The sequence below is a fragment of the Nicotiana tabacum genome, chromosome 14 (assembly GCF_000715075.1).
Source record: "Nicotiana tabacum cultivar K326 chromosome 14, ASM71507v2, whole genome shotgun sequence".
In the NCBI taxonomy this organism is placed as follows: domain Eukaryota; kingdom Viridiplantae; phylum Streptophyta; class Magnoliopsida; order Solanales; family Solanaceae; genus Nicotiana; species Nicotiana tabacum.
Window position 1 is genome coordinate 29,886,822 of NC_134093.1, and position 7,016 is coordinate 29,893,837.

A 7,016-nucleotide genomic window follows, 5' to 3' on the forward strand; every position below is an offset into this window, starting at 1 on the left:
TTTACCGAAATCGTCGAAAAGTATGAGATAGTTTGAAAACTGTAAATTTTTCCAAAAATCCTTTCCTAAATAAGTAAGATGTTTCATTTCCTTTCCAGTTAGCAAGTGTGAAATACCTATCTATGCTCACATATCAATGTGCGTAAAAGTCATGAATGACGTGATACCATACAACATGAGAAAAATGTGTCTCTATGCATGTATGTCATCTGTGCATTCCAATGCCATATATCCCAGAGATGAATCATGTACTCATACTCTCAGAGTACTCAATCTCACTGCTTCTCACTTTCCACTCATCATGCTCAACCACTCGGTACTGTATATGGCCCAAACGGCCCAGGAAAATCCATCCCGGAACATATACAACACTGACTATAAGTCACCCAGTACCAAGGAAAAGGGCAATCCAACCCTGTGGAAAAATCCATCTCCAAGTTGTAAGTACTTCGGACAAATCCATGTCCACGGAAATTCATCCCTCAATAGTATCATCCGCGCTCACTGGGGGTGTGTTACAGACTTCGGAGAGGCTCCTCCAGCCCAAGCGTTATCATAATCATCAATATAACTGTTGCGGCCTGCGGCCCTATCCCATAATTGTCACTCATAATCAGTATCTTGGCCTCACTCAGTCATCAATCTCTCCAGTCTCACCCACGAGCTCACAATGTCATAAAAACTGACCCGGAACAATGATATGATGTATCAATAAGTAACAACTAAGACTGAGATATGATATGAATGCATGAATATGACTGAGCATGAAATATCAATGAAATCAGTGAGATGACAACAAGTAACGACATCTATGGGTCCTAACAATATCAGCATAAAGCCTAAACATGATATCTAGCATGATTGACAGCTCAGTTACTTTATCACATGGTGAAAACACAGATATCAACGAAAATAGGGCCACTATACAGTGCCATGGAAATAATGGAATCACAATTCACAGGGTGCACACCCACACGCCCGTCATCTAGCATGTGCGTCACCTCAATACCAATCATACAACACGTAATTTGGGGTTTCATATCCTCAGCACTAAGTTTAGAAAAGTTACTTATCTTGAACAAGCCAATTCCAACACCGAGCAAGCCCAACGATGCTCCAAAAATTCCATCACGCACGTAGTGACCTCCGAATGGCTCAAAACTAGCCAAAAGCAACTCAGATACATCAGATAAAGCCCAAGGGAGCAATTACAAATGATAAAGATCGAATTCTACATCAAATCTCAAATCCGGCCAAAGGTTACATCGGGTCCCATGCCTCGAAGCTCGACAAAACTCATAAAATCCGATAACACATTCAATTATGAACCCAACCATACTAGTTTCACTCAATTCCGACTCCAAATCGATGTTCAAAACTCAAAAATTTATATTATGAAACTTTAGGACAAAACCCGCAATTTCCTCTTTAAAATTCATCAATCAATTGCTAAAATCGAAGAAAGATTCATGGAATATAATCAAAACTGAGTAGAAAAAACTTACCACAATCCTTGTGATAAAATTTGCTTCAAAATATGAAGAAAGAACCAAAACCTCGGTTTTTATAACTCTGCCCACTTATTCCGCATTTGCGGTCAAATTGTCGCATTTGCGACCACCGCTTCTGCGGTAATTCCTCACTTCTGCGAAACAGCCTCACTCAGCAAAACCTCGCACCTGTGGTCCTTAAGCCGCTTTTGCGATCGTGCTTCTGCGCACTTGAACCGTATCTGCGGTTGCGTAGGTGCGTCCAAGCACCCACACCTGCGCCTCATGCCCAACTCCCTTTCTCTCTTCTGTGATGGCACTGCCGCTTTTGCAGGTCCGTACCTGCGTTCAACACTCCGCAGGTGCGGTCATACTAGAACCAAAAAATCTTCAGCAATGCAACATGGAATGAAAATGTTCCGAACCTCATCTGAAACTCACCCGAGGCACTCGGGACCCCGTCCAAATATACCAACAAGTCCCATAACATAACACAGACCTACTCGAGGCCTCAAAACACACATAACAACATCGAAACGACGAATCACACCTCAATTCGAAATCATTGAACTTTGAAACTTCAACTTCCACAACCGATGCCGAAACCTATCAAATCACGTCTGATTGACCTCAAATTTTGCACATAAGTCATATTTGACATTACGGACCTGCTCCAACTTCTGGAATCGGAATCCGACCCCGATATCAAAAAGTCCACTCCCGGTCAAACTTTCCAAAATTTTAACTTTCACCAATTCAAGCCAAATCCTACTACGGACCTCCAAACCACAATCCGGACGTGCTCCTAAGTCCAAAATCACCCAATGGGGCTAACGGATCTATCGGAAAATCCAATCCGAGGTCAAATACTAAAAAGTCAAAACTTGGTCAAACCTTTCAAATTTAAAGCTTCTAGCTGAGAATCATTCCTCCAAATCAATTCTGAATAACCTGAAAGCCAAAACCAACGATTTACATAAGTCATAATACATCCCACGGAGCTATTCATGCCCTCAAACAACCGAGCGAAGTGCAAATACTCAAAACGACTGGTCAAGTCGTTACATCCTCCCCCACTTAAATATACGTTCGTCCTCGAACGTGCCCAGAGTTGTTCCAAAAGCCATAAAATCGCCGTGTAACCTTACCATGCACATACCCGGGGATGATCCCACGTCACCCTATCCCATATAGGTATGATAACACAACATGACTGGAATTTCTTAATCCAACCTAGCCCATAGGCCTTAGAATCCAATTTCCACATCCGAAATTTTTGATAAGATTAGAATCTCGCATCTACACACTGTATAAGTCTGAACAAGTTGAATTCAGTCATAGCCATAACTCAAGATGAAATCACATGATATACCACATAACTCAAACACTCATAGCGATAATTTCTAATCACAGTAGCTGCACAAAACAACCCAATGCCAGTGATAAACCTCTTATCAAACAAAGCCTCATTCTAACACCTTCATATACTGCCAACGATGAAAGAAACACACACAAACTCATAACCATTCGCCAGGTCAACAAGTTGTGGAACTCCCTCTCCTTTGATAAGAACTATAGCAAATTTCTAAGCCGATCAACATCAATATCCTTCCAAATATACCGCAATCAGATTCGATAGCACTCATTCTAGTACGATGACCTCATCCCATCTAACATAATCACTCTAGTGACATGACACATCAATACAGCTTAAAGCCATAACCCGTGAATCAAATAGCAACATTCCAAATGTACTCAATCCTAAAAATGCCTCAAACGAGAGGACTGTCCCGCCAGCTTAACAAGTACCATCACAACACCATGTTAAGAGCCTAGCACACACCGTAGAACCAAAACACACGAATCCAACACAAAGGATCATATCTCAACATAACTTCGCTGCAATGCGTGACCCCATCCAAACGTTGGTCCATATTATATACCTTGAGCCACCTTGATCAAAATCAATAACCACGTGAAATTCGACATCAAGTACCCAAAGTGCATTACCATAACCACGGAGAGCAAATAACACAATACCACAATCCGGAAAGAACATAGCCAACGCGCAATCAATCATGCAATACCCAAATACTCATCTCGCTCAAATTTCGCTATAAAGCTCAAATAGAACCGCACCATATGTGCGTATAACCAACGAATCACAACTCCTCGTGGCATAGAAGAGTAATTCAAAAATCATTTCAGAATACGAATAATCTCAACAACAAACGAATGACACATCCCTCAACAATGGCAGTATGAAGCCAACCAATCCGACTTGGTGCAGAACACACATCCATATTGGGCCTACCAATGAACCCCAAATCAACTCTCGTCACCCACAATAGATAAATAACCCTCCGAAAGTCCACAATAACTGAATCACAACACATACTATCTTCTGACTAACCTTGGCTACATTTTCACAGTCCACAACCACGAAATAGTCTACTCATGAGAACTCCCAGTCTCCAAATCCATAGAACACACGAATCACCATATCTGATCTCAACTCCACCGCCTAAATGTCTAACACCTCTCCAATACACGATCATCCTACGAGGAATACTTCTATAATTCTTCTGTGCCACAAAGCAAAATTTGAACATCAGTAGTCGATCAAACAAGATAGTGCCGCAATACCAATGAAGTATCCATAAATCAACATATATTTCCCCTTCTAAAATGTATACCCTCATCAAGCCATACCAGATAGTAATATCATTTACCTAGTCATTTGAAACTGTCCATGTTGCCTAAGAACTCATGATCTTCTCTTCAAAATTGAACTGTGACCTTACACATGCAATTCTCAATCCTACACAACACACCGCACATACCATGCCATCATACGAAAAATACAAGAGCTTCATAATTCACTCCGAGTCACAAATAACTGCATACTTAATTAGCCAAGAACTTTCCATTTGATCCCATCTAAGAGAAAATCACTATACATCACATGCTCCTCACGCCAGTAGGAAATGTACATCTCTAACCGTGGTAGAAACCATAAAGAACTCTCTGAATCCCATTTGCACATAACCAAATCATCAGGACTAAACCCCTCTAACTCAACTAGGTTACGCAGGCTGTCAAAACCCAAGAGTATCACCACAAAACACCTGTAGAAACTCACTACATCGTAAGCACCAAAAGAGCCAATCGCATCCGTTACAATGTTGATCCAACCCGTTACTAAACTGTCTTAATTCTCCGAGTTCCTTCTGAATTACCTACAAATTGATACCCCTCTTTGCCATAATACTTCAATTCTCAACCCAAGACTCACCACACGAGACCCTAGCATAAAACCACACCGCCCTAAGGCTCATAAATCGTTGAATGCTCTCTTAAGCACCATAAAGTACCACAATCGAGATACCCACTCTGAAGAGACCTTCTGTGAATTTCAAGCTATTCATCTTACCTTCCTGATACTGAAATATAGAATCCACAATGATGTAAAAATACTGTGAGTCTCGAAACCCTCCAGTGTAACCATCCGATTTTAGCCATGCACAAATCTGCAAAATTCTCAACTGCCACATTTAATTCTTGCATCCATTAGAACCATTCTTGAGAGTCTTCCACTTTACTCAGGTCTCAATTAAATTGATCAAACGAACCGAATGACTTGTGCCCCATTAGCACAACAACACCCAAGGAAGTAATCCACTATTCTAAGCAACCGAGTGAATCCCTACCCCTTGCACGCTACATCCTTTATAAATAACAACTCAATCATCCAATGTTTCTCATATACCCATAAAGCATAACACACCCCTTATCCAAAATTTCCTTTACTCGAGTCACCCTCGATCTCAACCTCTGTAAGCCATATCTGATTCACCAGTATACCTCAAGTTGAAACCAATACAACACATAATCGCGCAATCAACCCATCGATAGCAGACTACCCCACTTGGCTCAAGGCCAAGGAATAAAGCATCTGATAACTTAAAATAGCCACCCCCATACTGTCATAACACCGCAATAGGATTCAACTAAATCCTTCCTAAGATCATGTAACACAAACCAGAGGTTGTGTAACCCCCAATACCTCAAATCATTTGCAAATTTCGCATTCATCCTCGTAACAATCAAGCCAACTTCCACAAGCGATCCAAACTCAAATTGCACTACATATAATTTACTGGTAAAAGAGAACTCTCAACAAAATAACATAGGGATCACACAACCTCTGGACATCCCGTAGGATTAACCCACCTGCTTAGCCTCAAACTGACATCTTTATGTACCCTTCCACAGTCATAACTATTACGCAACCACTTAATCTTCCTGCGTCCGAACTCATATCACGACATGAAAATCTACTCCACTTCTCAACTAAACAACATGAAAAGGATCCTTCAACACACCCATAACTCGAGACTATATGTCAAATCAAGCACCAAATAGTTCTTTCTACACCTCAAGAAAACCCTTCTCGTCACATTCAAATCATATGAACGCATCTCACAGTCACATCATACTCATCACGTAGCCACCAATTCCACTAATAGGGACACTACCGGACATATAATCCAAAAGCACGTGCTCACGCAGTCAACACCTCAGTTCTCCAACTACAGTCAAAACCTAGCCTCAAGTCCCCCAGACTGGTCCATCATCAACATACAGAAATCACATCTCGCCCTCATCGAGGAAATCACCAGTCGTCGATGCACAGTCGATATCGAGCGCTCACGTGCGCATACGAATGCGTGGAAGGAATTCGAAGGATTACACCTCAAGCTTAATCAATGCTACACGATAATGAAAGAAAGATGGAAAGTATATCCTAAATGTCCTGTAGCCTCTCGAAGATAGGTATGGACGTCATCATACCGATCCACAAGACTCTACTAGACACTTGCCCATGACTTGTAGAACCTATGAACCTAGAGCTCTGATACCAATCTGTCACGACCCAAAATCCACTAGTCGTGATGGCACCTAACCCAACCCGCTAGGTAAGCCAACTAATATCTATCCAATTTCAATTAACTTTTTAATAAGACAATTGAACAAAGGAATTATCTGAATCTTATACATTCCCCAAGGACTGGTAGTACAAATCATGAGCTCCTAATAATAGAGTTTAAAAAGCTGATATGAACTAAATACACTTCATGTTTGAAAAGTACATAAACAAAGTTTTAAAATCTAAGGCTACCATGAACAAGATGCAGCTACAACAGGGACGCAGGAACATCTTCCAATCCAGCTCCCATCGAACACAGCAACATCGGCATCCGAAATCTCCACGTAATGTGCAGGAAGTGTAGTATGAGTACAACCGGGCCCATATACTCAATAAGTAACAAACCTAACCTTAGGTTGAAAGTAGTAACGAGTTGGAATATGGTCGGGTCCAACACCAATAGCCAACAACTATTTATAACAATGTAGAGAATATAAATAAGGAAGCAATTCAGAAATAAAATGCTCAGCTTTATCACAATTTCCCGAAAATAGTTTCGCTTTTCAAGAATAACAGTGAAAACCCAAATCCTTTAC